The following is a 13,100-nucleotide window of genomic DNA, read 5'->3' on the forward strand; positions in this document are numbered from 1 at the left end:
GATGCTTGATGTGGAAGAGTCATCTCAAAGAAGAAGAAAAAAGTTTTGACTACAGAAATGGTGTGACAGCAAGTGCCCTCAGTAGTACTCAGAAAGTTTTGGTGTGTTCTTCAGTTGTTTATCACCATTGCAAGCTGGTAACCAGCTGTTTAGGAAATACATTTGTTCTACTATGACAGGTACGACTGAAGTACAAGGATTAGAGGGTTTTATCTGTATGATGGAAATTGTGAGGGAGGAAAGGAAGCAGGCAATTAAGTGTAAGTTCATCAGGACATGCTATGACATCTACCAAGCTTTCTGTTGGACTAATAGATGTGCCCAGGACTGGACATTTGTGCTTTTTCTGCATGGACAAGGTATTGTACAATGAGAATATGTGGGCATGAGAATGGTCAAATACAAGACAACATGCCATTTGATGACATGGACAAAGACCATGTTTTCATGTATAGCTATTTGAATTTCAAGACTTACATTTTCAATGTAAAATTTGCATATTGGTTTTCTAGAATGCAAGAAAAAAATATTGCAATTATGAAGTGTTTTTTTCCTTCCCTTTCATGTAAACTAACAGACAGGTATTTGTAACTGTAATACTTAGAAATGTGTTTGGGGCAGGAATCAGGCAGACCTCAGACACTTCACATGTAAAAACTTTTTAAGTTTTGGCTTTCATAAATTCTAGACAGGTGAAAGTATAATACTGACTGTCAAGTATGTGTAAGTTACTGAATAGGGATAAAGCAGTGCTATATCTAGTAATTTGGCCCAAATCCAGTAAAATCTTATTTTATCCAGATTTTTACTATATACTTGCTAAATTAATTTCTGTGAAAGCCACCGACTGGAAGGAGCAGTAGAAGCAGTACATGGGGGAGGTGTGCTACAGCATATGCTCTGGTTCTGCCCTTGAATAGGATAGTTCTGAAAACAAATTATGTAATGTGTTGACAGAAAACTATAGTCCCTGAGGTAAATTTGGCTTTAGAAAATATTCTCTAAGAATCATTTGACAGGTCCTTTGAGAACAACAATATGGTAAGAATGGTGTCTGATGCACTGTTAGCAGATTTGAATCTATCCAATCTTTCTTAAGGGACACAAAGTATCCATGATTTATAGTGGATATAGGGGAAATACTACAGTATTTACTTAATTTTGAAGGGAAAGATTTTCCATCTCCAGGGTTATGTTCTAACACATTTGGTTTTGATCCTGCATCTAGCAAAAAGGGTGCAATTCTATTAAGAGTCCTGCTGAGAATTTGGTCAAATTTAGCTCTCAGCTGAACAGTTAGAAATCCAGAATAACTGCTTCAGTTAGTAAAGTCTATGTGAACTTGCACAAAAATTACTGTTAGAAGAACCTGACTCAGTCAAGTATCACCAAGTGGTGTGTATTTTTTAAATGACTGGTATCAGACTTAGTTTTCTCATTGATGTAAGCTGGAAATATAATAGAAGTGGAGGGAAGCACATGGTGCTGGGTCATGGCTCATGCTTCAATGGATTGTTTTCAGAGGTTCTTATGTAAGACTGTTTTAAAGAGAGTGCAGTTTCAACAAGGAAGGTTTAGTACAGTTATTTTGGTACTAGCTGGATTCCACTGAAATGAAAACTGAATAACCCTTACATTTTAAACCCCTTGTCAGTCATAGGAAGAATATTATATACTACAGTATTTACAACATAGACCATTTAACTGCTGTTTGGTTCATGAGCCTGGGATTGAGAGGCTCATTTGCATGACACCTTTATCACCACAAAGTCACTGGCATGGCTGATCTCTGTACGTGTGTTCTCCAGCTGCCTGAGTATGACTGACACTTTAAATTTCACAAGAATTTGTGTAACAGGCAGTGTTGGGTGTTTCCTTTGTAAAAAAGAGGTATTCAACCTTCCAATGGGTTAATAAACTTCTAAGGAAATACAGAATAGTGGAATTTGGGAAAAATTGTTAGTGCTCTGCAGAAAAGGTGAGACAGCTCTGGACGAAGCCACAAGGTAGGTGGCTTAAACTTGCTCATAGAAACAAAAATATTACTTTTTCATACTTGATTGTATGATAGCCCTGTTTGATTTTTGATCATTCTAGTGTAGATTAAATGGCAATTGAATATTGTTGGGAGGCCTTTCTTTTAGGTAAGAGTGAAATAGTATGGTTCACATGCAAGTTCTTGCATGCTTGAATTAAAGGAAGATCTTGTTAGCTTTTGGGTACATATTTTAGTTTATTTATGCTTGCAAACTCAGTATTTTATGTATTGCTGTGAATCTGATTCTTTTTTTATTCAAAGTAGATGAAACTTTTTTCTGTTATTAAACATTTAAGTAGCTCACTTGAAACCTGGTATGACACCTGAAATATAGCCCAGCTTTGAAAGTAGTGCAAAAGGATGAAGATCCTTTTACAAACCTCATACAATAACGTGTCAAAAATAATAAAGTACAGGGAAAGGTGCTCCTTCTTGCATAGTCCATCAGCAGAGATATGTCTATTATTTCTATTTCAATTATTATTTCAATAAAATGTACCTTTTAAAAAAGTGGGAGCAAAACATTAAGGCACAGCAAAACAATGGTGGCTGCAGTCTTTTTTACAGAATAAAAAGATTTTGGTTTTCTGATTCTTTTATTAATTTTGTTTGTTCAATGTGAAATACTAAAAGGATGAAATTCTTCCTGGCAGTTTTAACAGGAAACTGTTGTTCCTTTTGATGTTTCATACTTACAAGCTGACTTTTGCTGCCAATACATCCTCTTGTGGCATGGAGAACTATCCACTTTGTCAGCCTCTGGGGCATCATAAAGTAGAAGGAAATTGTCTCTTTTTGCCTCATTTTTGTTTGATGTAAATATTTTTATTTGTTAGCATTCCATTTTTTTTCTCTTTCAGTTTGATTCCAGTAATAACAACTGCTGCCTTAGTGGTACCCTGCCCTTCACCAACAAAGGGAGCAGAAGTTTGTGCTCTTGTTGCTGCATGCAGGTTGATCACCAGAAATCATGTTAGGAACTAGGCAATTGTCACGCTTCTTCCATTGTAACCAAGTGTGTATGACCCTGTCCCAGACAGTGGAAACTACTCTTGCAGGGTATGGAAGACTTGAGGTGGTACTTTTTGCCCTGGTATTGTGACTACATCCGGTTGCCCTACTGAGACCGCAAGATTGTCACAGCATAAAAATCTTGCTTGGAGAAATATATACTGTGTTTTTGTGTTGAGCACTGGAATTTTTTTGAAAGTTCTTTTACCTTTCACTATTCTGTTCTAACCTAAAAAATGTTTCCGCTCTGTACTTCTGAGGTCTTCTGTGACATTCATTTGGTCCTTGCAGGGAAATATTTCACCTGCACAAATTGAAAGCAAGTCAAAGGCCACCTTGAGGAGACCGTGGTGGATGAAGTTGTGGTATAACAGTATCATGCTCAGAATAATGATCCCTCTTCTACTTTCAATAGAAATCAGAGGTACTTCACTGCAATGTAGCATTTTCATTCTGCTCGCATTCTTCATTGATTTCCAGTGCTTGAATCTGATTTTATTGAAGTATCCTCCCCACCAACTGCAAAATGTCAACAGAGTTTACAAAATTTTTCATCCTTTCCATCACCAAATTCTATTTGATTAAATGTGTAGCATCAGCAAACATTAAAACCCCAGAGCTTTCTGGAGGAAATAATGGAGTAAATTTTTATTTTTTGTATTTTTTTTTTTTACTTACTGGGGGCTTCATTCAAATGCAGTAGAGTAAGACAACTGTCATTGACAGTCAGTTTTTCTAGCAGCTGAAAATAACTGTGGAACTGCTATTATTTGAGTTTTAGGCCAAGTCACTTAGATATAATTATTTAACCAAGTTACACCACCTGACAATTTATGTGGCTTCCAGAGATCAAAGTAGCTATGAACAGGATAGTACTTATCCATTGTCTATGTGGGGACTGTTTTTTTGGCCTGGTGTTTTTGAAAATATCTTGATTAAGAGCTAAATTCTGCTTCTTTGCCAAGGTACTGATACTGTGAGTTCAACAGTGTTTCAAGAGTGAGACACCACTTAGCATGGAGAGATGGTACAGTCATGCCATACAATATGAGCCATTCATTTCTGTATCAAGAAAAAACAGGCTGTAATTTGAAAGAAAAAAAAAAGAGATTTTACTTTTTCTCTGTATTGGGAATATTCAGCAAAGAGCCAAATCATACTTGCAAATCTATTAAAAAAGCTAAGTGGGCTGCAAAGGTTTGTTGGGATGACTGACGAGCGGCAACCTCGCATTGTTCAAGTGTCTTAGTCCAACAGCCCATGGTGCCCTGGGCAGGGGTTTTGGTTTTGTGAAACTCTGGTTACTCCAGCTCAGTGGGTGTGAATGAAGGATTGTCCTGCTGAACCTCACTCTTCAGATATCATTTCAATTTTTTCCTTTAGCGATCACATATTTGAGCCCCACCTCTAAAAGTGTTCCTGCTCCCTGCCTTAGTGGACAGCCAAGTTGAAGTCATGCTCTGATAAATCAGGGGGAGCTAGAAAAGAATAAGCAGGGAATCTGAGCCGTAGGCCATCAGCAGATTTTTGTGACTTCAGGCAAACGTGACCAGAGCCACGTGCATTCCCCCCTGAGCACCCTTAGGGATGCCCCTTTCTTCTTCAGAAGAAGCTAAGAATAAAGGCATTACCTCTGGAGTTCAAAACTCCAGTTTCTGGCTTTCTGCACTACTTTCCTGGCCCTGTAAAGAAATGTTGAAAGGGATTGCATAGACAGTGACTCAGACTTGTTGATTTAGAGTCATGCTGGATCAGCCCACAGAAACTTGAGTGTAACATATATATTTTATCTGACCCACTTGAGAAGATCAGATTTAAAAGGAAGGTGACTGAAATATGGCAAATGAGGAGCAAAAAAGATCTGAGAGTCTGACCCATACTAAATTTTTAAGTGCTTTTTCACTTAAATTGGTTCACTTTACATAATAGGTCAAAGGAGCTACATAATCTTTGCAAGAAAAGTGTGAATTTTAACCTTTGTCTCCTAACCTGACAAGACACAAGGTTTCTTTTTTACCTTGATCACTTTTAATGGCAAACAGGACATCAAGTTTTTTACTTAATTACTTCATATCTAGGGCCTAATTTACTTGGTCAGGTTTTATGACCAACTTAGACAAACAACAAAGCCATTTTATTTTATTAGCTCTGTGATCCATTTTTTTATTACTCCGAACTTGATAATGATGATAAAAATGGGGATGCCTAAATAAATATTGAAAGAGTTTCTGTCACTTGTACAAGTGATACATTTCCAAGTGATTGAAGAACTCTCAAAGTCAGGGAAAAGAAACAGGATTGCCCCATTGAAACTGCTGCTTCAGGTAAAGAAAGGCATCATCACTTTTTTTGTAAGATCTCCGTAGGGTCTTTAAAATGATGAGAACTTTCATGAGTAGTGTAGACAGCCAACTATTAATTTTGTCAGGTTAGGTGGGAGGAATCCCAGGTCATGTGTTTTGAAGATTTTGTTTATTTTGATACTTCCTTGTGGTGTTATTGACTTCCCTTCGGTTTATGAACTTGCAGCAGCTCCCAGACTATTCCCTGCAACACGGTTGCCTAGGCAGGCCCTCAGATTCTCACAGATCACCTCCCTTGCCCACATATAGCAACTTGTATTTGTCACTTTGCAATTCTGTCATCTTTTTTCCTCTGTCAAGATTATTTCAAACCCTAATCCTGCTTGTCAATGTTACTTGCAGTCCCTCTTGGCTCTGTGTCACTTATCTACTTTATTTTACATCCTTCTAATAGTAATTTCACTTGCATCATATTTCTAAAGCTTCCCTATGAGAATGTCGTGCAAAACTGTCAAAAGCTTTACTAAAACCAAGGAACATGACACCTACTGCTTCCTTCCTGTTCACACAGTCTGTCTTGAAAGGAAACTGGATTGATTTGATGTTTGTTCTTGACCAACACACTGACTGCTGTTAACCTCCTTGCTACTCGAAAAGGGTTTGCAAATAATTTATAAAAAGTGTTCCAGATTTTTCTGTACATTGAGCCAATTCAACTGAAATTGTTGAGTTCCTCTGTTTTTCTCTCAGAATCCACAAAAAAAGAGGGTAACAAATAAATGTAGGGTTTGTGGCATAATAGACCAGAAGGTGGGCTTTGTCTTGGTAAAATTCTAGTAGTCAGAATTCAGGTTGGTGAAAGAAACTCTTTGAGGACAGGCCTTTGTTTTGGTCAAAACCCCTTTGGTTTAGGTAAAAGAAATGACTAAATAATTTGAAATGGAGGGCAATCCTACAAACTGTTTTTGAAGCAATGCAGTCTTTTGTAAGAGTTTGGTTAGGAAAAAAAAAGGTAATTTCTTCCAGAAAGCACTGTGGTTTAGTACTAGTGAAACCAGGATCTAGGACTGTTAGTGCAAACAATTTTGGCAACATATGAATCTAAATTGATTATTGCCTGATACAAGGCCAAACTTCTAATGCTTGCAACAAATAATACCTAATTTTAGTAAATAATCTATATCTGAGGATAGGCTTGGGCCTTTCAAATCTTGCCAATAGAGAGAAAACCCTGTGGATTTTATTTTCTTCTGGTCCTTTTTTTTTTTTCAGCTGGAAAATACTGACTCAGAAATGCCAGTTATTTGCAGGTTTTTGCAGCAACATAGCTAAGTAATAAAAATTTCCATTGAATATTATGATGTTTTGTTTCAGCAAGATCATAACACACTACTGGACTGATAATTTCAGGATTGATACTAAATATACATATAAAACACACCACACAATACATTCAAGTTTACAAAGTGCTTGACAAGACAGAGTTAAGGTACTGTATTTGTTTAGCACAGAAAGAGAGGCTGGTGGAGGAAGTTTCCATAGTTTCTAAGAATTAAAAGGCTATGAAAAAGGGAACGATTACCTTAATTTTAAGAAAAGCTGATTTAGATTAAGTAAAAATGTGTTAATTATATGGATATTTAAGAACAAAAAAAGGCTCCATGTGGAGGCTATGAAATGTTCTTAACTGCAGAATTTTAATTAGAGGTTAGACAAATATCTTGCATGGATAGCATAGTTATGCTTGACCTTGTATCAAGTTTTGGGGCATAAATGGGATGTCTTCTTAGGGTTCTTTCAGCTCTTTTTATTTTGGTATTAAATACCAAAGTGGTCACATCTAAATTAAGTATTTTGAAAAACCTAAAGTGACAAATGTCTTCTATCTTCGTGAGTCAGTTGATTACAGACCCAAATCTCAGATGACATTCTAGAAGAAATCCTCTAATTTTTGACTAGACTTAGTTAGGATTTGGAGAAAACTTCAATTAAGTTTGTGTCTATTTGTAACAGAATTTATAAAGCTTAGCTGTTTTGAAAATAGGTATATTTTACTAAGCGACTCTTTTCCTGCTCTGATCTTCCCTACTGCTGGTCTGTAACAGCACTGCTGAACTTCACTGAATCAAAGCTGCTGCTGATTTTCACCATGTGAAAGTGGTTTGCTTTCTTGTTTTCTTTTTTTATCCTCTATTTTGTTGTTACTGAAACCCCATGGATCATACCAAGACCTCATCAAATGATGAAAGAAGAATGTCTGTGAATTCCACCCATAGTGCAGACAATCTGAGCTGGATGTTAACATGTCTCATCCCACTGACTAAAGGAAGAGTAGTTATTGTCAGGCACTGGGAAGGGAAATTCTGAACAGGCAAACCAACATGAATACAGTAGCATAGTACAGAACAATGTAAAATGACCTTCAGATGCTCAAATGGATTAATGTTTTCTTAAATGCAGCACTGCTGCAATCGATATTGCTTTGTCTCTCTGTATTATTTAACACCATAGTTTAGGCTTCTAAAAGCTGTGATTAAAAGCATTCTTCCCACAAATAGATCTTGAACTAATTGGCTGTCTTTGGTAGAATTTACCTAACCAAAGCCACATGATTTCCACTGTTCAGGGACACATCATTGTATCTCTGAGTGAGATCAATTTTGTGTTTTACCAAAGAAAATTAATATGATGCATTATTATCTCTTGTTTTGTGGCACCAAGAATGACCTGGGTGCTATCAAGGTGGTAGGTAATAAAACATAGGGGAATGAGCTCCAAACATAAATGATTCTATTCTGCACAAAAGTGGATCCAGGCATAGGAAAGGAATGAGCTGAAAGGAAAGCAATAAGGAGCCTTTAGCCTGAAGACCCAGCAATTATCAGGTGGAGCCCATTAGTGCTGTGATGGACCAGGGTGCAGAACGACATTACAGAGCTGATCCTCCGAATCATTACAGAGGTGATGACATTTCTGGAGAACTGAGCATACCTCTTCCAAAGCAGTAGTTATTCCACACACAGGTGGACCAAGATTTATCAAAGGAGAATTTGCAGAATCATGCATGCAGTGCACGTGTGGATAGACTTGTTTTGAATACAACTATCATGACTTTAATAGTCAGTGATTACAAAGAGATTATAAAACCTGAACCCATACTTTATGACTGCCAAAACAGCGTATAGCCAATATAAAATTTTAGGAATAAAACCACAAAATTACTGTCAACTGTAATTTCAGAAACTTTGCAATTGACAGTAACTGCTGAAGGAAAAAAAAGAAAAGAGCATCCTCATTAATGAGCTCTGCTGTGAAAACTCATTTGCATGTAAAGTATAATTTTGAGAAGAATTAACATTTCTCATATAAAGAGAGGATTCCAGTGGCTTTAACAAGCAATATCATTGGTATATCCTTGTATCTAGGGGAATGGGAGAAAATGTTTCATAGTTTTAGTAGCTGAAACTTCCTGAAACACTCAGGAGCCTCTGTTCTGTAAAGGTCGTAAAATGAAAGCTGGCAGGGAAAGTCCAGCAGGTCCTTCAGTCCTGGGCAGGACATACCCTCTACTCTTCATGAAGTGAATATCCCGTCAAGTATGTGTTCTCATCACAGAAACAACAGAACATTTATTATGATTGCAAAGTCTTTATTTAAATATTTGTTTAAATATTTATTTGTTATTTTCTCATTCTGGAAGAACATGGGGGTATGACTGTATCTTGTTTGTTTCTGATCAAAGTGCCAATTATTTGTGACTTATAACACTATTTTCATGGTACTAGGAAGAGCGTGTAAAAGTATCACAAGCTTGCATCTGAAGCAGTTAAGGCTCAAAAATAGAAAGGAGGGTAGGACAGGAAAGAAACTGCAAACAATTTGTGGTTTTGCTGCATTGAATCTGCCTTTTGTCATGCAGCTGGGTGAGCTAGAAATGAGGCAGAAGACTATGCAGGGAAACTGTACCCACTGACAAACAAAATTACTAAATATCACAAAATCAAGCCTGTAACTTATAGGATGTTCAAGAAGCCTGTTATTTCTAATGGAGTTTTTGAGCTTTTTAGGGCTTTTTCTTTTCAGCTTTTCTCTGTAGGCTTTTTCCTTTTTCATGTAAACTAAAAGCTGACCTACTCACAAAATCCTCACATTTTGACATATAGACATTTTCTCAGTTATGAAATACTGAATGTTATAAAACTGAAAGCTTGAAAACCATAGGATTTAAATGCAAATATGCAGAAGCAGGAGCGGTGAGCTGACGTAAGTGGAAAAGAAAGTAACAAATTCAGAGATGAAAGGTGTAATTTGCCCTATCTATGGCTCACCTGGTCACAAGGAAGTTACACCTCCTACCTAAAAAAGGCACGAAATTCTTCCTGAGTGCAACCTTTTGTTAAAGCACTGCTTCAGCTTATTGTCCCTGGTCCTTCCATACAGTGATTTGCAGAACTTTGAGATGTTTCTTTTCCAGCCACAGTGTGACACTTCAGTTCTGCTTGTCTTTGAGAAGAACCCTCACCTCCTTCCTTTGCTGCGTCCTTTTCTTGTGAGTCTTGGATCTTGTGCCAGAGTGCGTGGTGTACTGAAAGCTGCCTGACTGCTGGGGACAGCAGTGCTGCTGTTGGAAGAATTGAGGACGCACTGCAATTGTGAGATAGAAGAGGGGCAAGAATGGAACAGGCTGGTGACAGGAAGACAAGTCACCCCACTGAGTTGTTGTAGTAGGAAATCAAGGAAGTAGGTTTTCTGTGAAACTTCAAAAGAATGACAGCTTCTCAATTTTCTTCTATTCTAGATGCTGCTGTGGGCCTCTGAACTGGAGAAATCCACTTGTGAAATACCAAGGTTCTTTGTAAAGGTCATCCTGACTCAGTTTCAGAAACGTGTTACTGATCCCGTAATCAGGTCAGATAAAGCCGCTAACCCTTATGACCTACCCAGGTAAGGGAAATGTTGAGTAATTAGGAGGCAAAACTATTGACATAAACACCTGACTTGGAAAATATCAAAACCCCAAAGTACTGCAAAGTGCTCCATAAAGTACTTGACATGAGACATTGTAGAGATTCCAGGCTCCTGCAGGTTTCTGTTTTGATGGGCAGTAATTGTAATTTTGAAGCAGTGATAGAACAAGCCACAGCAGGCTGTAGTGCTCATAAACTGCCACGTTCTTCAGATCACTGAATACAAAATGTTTTCTGTTTCACAGAAACTGATTTCAGTAACATAATCTTGTTTTGTTTCATAATGGCACGCTGGGAAACAACTCTACCCCATGAGGGGTGTGGTTAAAATAGCACAGTGCCAGCTGTGATGGTGCTGAAAAAATATCAGTTTGTACATAGGATTCACACATTGTCTTTCATGGGGTAGAGCAAGATGAAAATAAATTAATAGTTTTACTAGATGAATTATCTTTCTGCTCAGGAAGTCTACCTGTCTAAATGGGCTTTTAAGCAGACAGGGAAATAGTGATCATACTTTTCATTTTTAGTGATGGTAACAGAATAATACAAAAATATGGATTTCATAAAACAACTTGATGCCATGGAATATAGACACAGTGGGTGATAAATATATGTATATACAAGAGTTATTTCTCTGATTATTTAAAGGAGTAAAAATTATTGAGGCTATACCCGCAGCTGGTGAAAATTAGATTGGCTTAATTAGCTCAAGTTAGCAGTGTTGGTTTACTCTGGTTTTCATGAGCAGATTTAGGAGTTGTAGCTTTTAATCAAAGCAGGACAAGAAGCAGAAAGGTAATGTGGACTCTGCACTCTTTAGCTGCTGAGCGGTCACTGTAATAGAGCTGCTTCTTTTGTTAAATAACCTGTGTACTATCTTTTTATATGATTACTTAAAAAAACAACTCACAAACCCCCCAGTAAAGCAATGTGAAAAGGATGATGGTGGCCTTCTCTCCTGGTTGAGAAGCAAATATAATGCCATGAGAAACAGAATTTGAAAACTTCTCAAAGTGCTTTTGCCCAGCACTGAGGGGGCTGTGCTGTGTCTGGGCTTTGGGGGTATTTCTGAGGTGTTTCTGCCAGGCAGGGCCTGTTCAGGGGCCTTCCTGGGGCAACTGGAGCCTTTGCTCTTCAGCCTCATGCTTAAATATTCTCTATCAGCCCCAGGCCAGTTTCCTGTGTAAGTCAAAAGCCATACATGAGGAAATAATGATCCTATTATAAAAAAAAAACAACAAAAAAAACCCCCTCTGACTTGAATGGAAATACAAGTATGGAGAAAGTTTGGCCTCATTTTTCATTTGCCCTATCTATCTGCAGACTTTCAGGGTTATTTTGCTTCAAAATTATTCTTTTTTATTCTTCTTTTTTCATCTGCATTTTATTTCAAATGCTGTTGTTTTGCTATATATTTGCATATACTGTGGTTCTTTCCTATAGAATTAATGGACTTAGAAATATTGTAGAGAATTTTGTGGCAGAAGCTAAATTTAAAAAAGCTGTGACTCTTCAAAATTTTATTTGAGTCAAGTCAATGAAGGACAAGAATTTTACTTTAAAGTATTTCTATTGCAAGATACGAAGGCTGACACATAAGTTTATTTAAGGCTTTTCAGATCTGGAAATGTGTGGGGGTGGTACTCCTGTCTTGAACTTAACAATTTCTGAAAAGAAAACTTTCTGCTCTCAACCTTTTGGGGTTTTCTGTCCATGAGTTTCTAGTAAAAGTCTGACATCCATCTTAGCTCCATCTGTAGGGTCTCTGAACCAGGTGAAAGTGTTATTTCAACCAATAGTATAACTGTTTCATTATCTTTTCTTAAAAATAAACAAAAGAAAAATTACTTGCCAAGAGTTTTTGCCCAGAGCCTATGGCATATGCCTTCACAGGCCTTGTGGAAGTGTAATGCAGTAGGAGGGTAAACTTGCTCATGGTGTGCAGAATCAATATTTTTGTCCTAACTACTTACTGTCAATAGATCTTTTTATATGCCTTTAATATGAAAGTATTATGAAAATACATTTTTCTTTTTTTAAGTGAGTAACCTAATATCTAGTAAATATCTATTAGTGTTTCACAAAATAAATAATTCTTGAATATAAAATTTTTTATCCTTCCTGTTTTTAACAAGAAAGGAATTTAATGAATTCCTACAGTGATTGACTAAATGCAGAAGTGGTATAAATAGCATCATGAGGGTGTAAGTTTCAGTGGAATATTATAATGTATGTGATATTTGGGGGTTGTGACCACTGAGTTTCTTGTAATTTTGTCCCCTTTCTGTGTGTTATTCCATTTTTCTTTCATTCATAAGGCAAGCAGAAAGAAGTAGCAAAGAACCAGGTAACGCGATAGTGCTTCATCTTATACCCTTGTTTTTGTTTGCTCTTCTGGTGGAGCAACATCCCTTGGTTCATCTTGGAATTTACACCAACATACATAAGCTTCCTTACATCAGTGCAGAGCTTGAAATTAAGGGCCATGGGGCAACGTTAATAAGAATCTGAAAGTGATGTTGCCTCTTGACCAGAGTCAAAAATCAGAAATCTTATATATTTTTTTATGACAAGCTCAAAGAAGTGACACAGAATGACAGCAGTTTCATTTTCAGATCACCTTTGATGGCTTTGTTAGGCCTATAGAAAGTAGAGAATTTTCAGTTTTCTGAATTTATATGACTAGTATACTAATACTTGAAGAACTTAATCAACAAAGGCAAATCTTGAAAACAAGGAAGAGTCCTGCAAGGAAAGAGGCACTGCTTTGTGTATCAA

This window comes from Pithys albifrons, chromosome 10, assembly GCF_047495875.1.
Source record: "Pithys albifrons albifrons isolate INPA30051 chromosome 10, PitAlb_v1, whole genome shotgun sequence".
Lineage (NCBI taxonomy): Eukaryota > Metazoa > Chordata > Aves > Passeriformes > Thamnophilidae > Pithys > Pithys albifrons.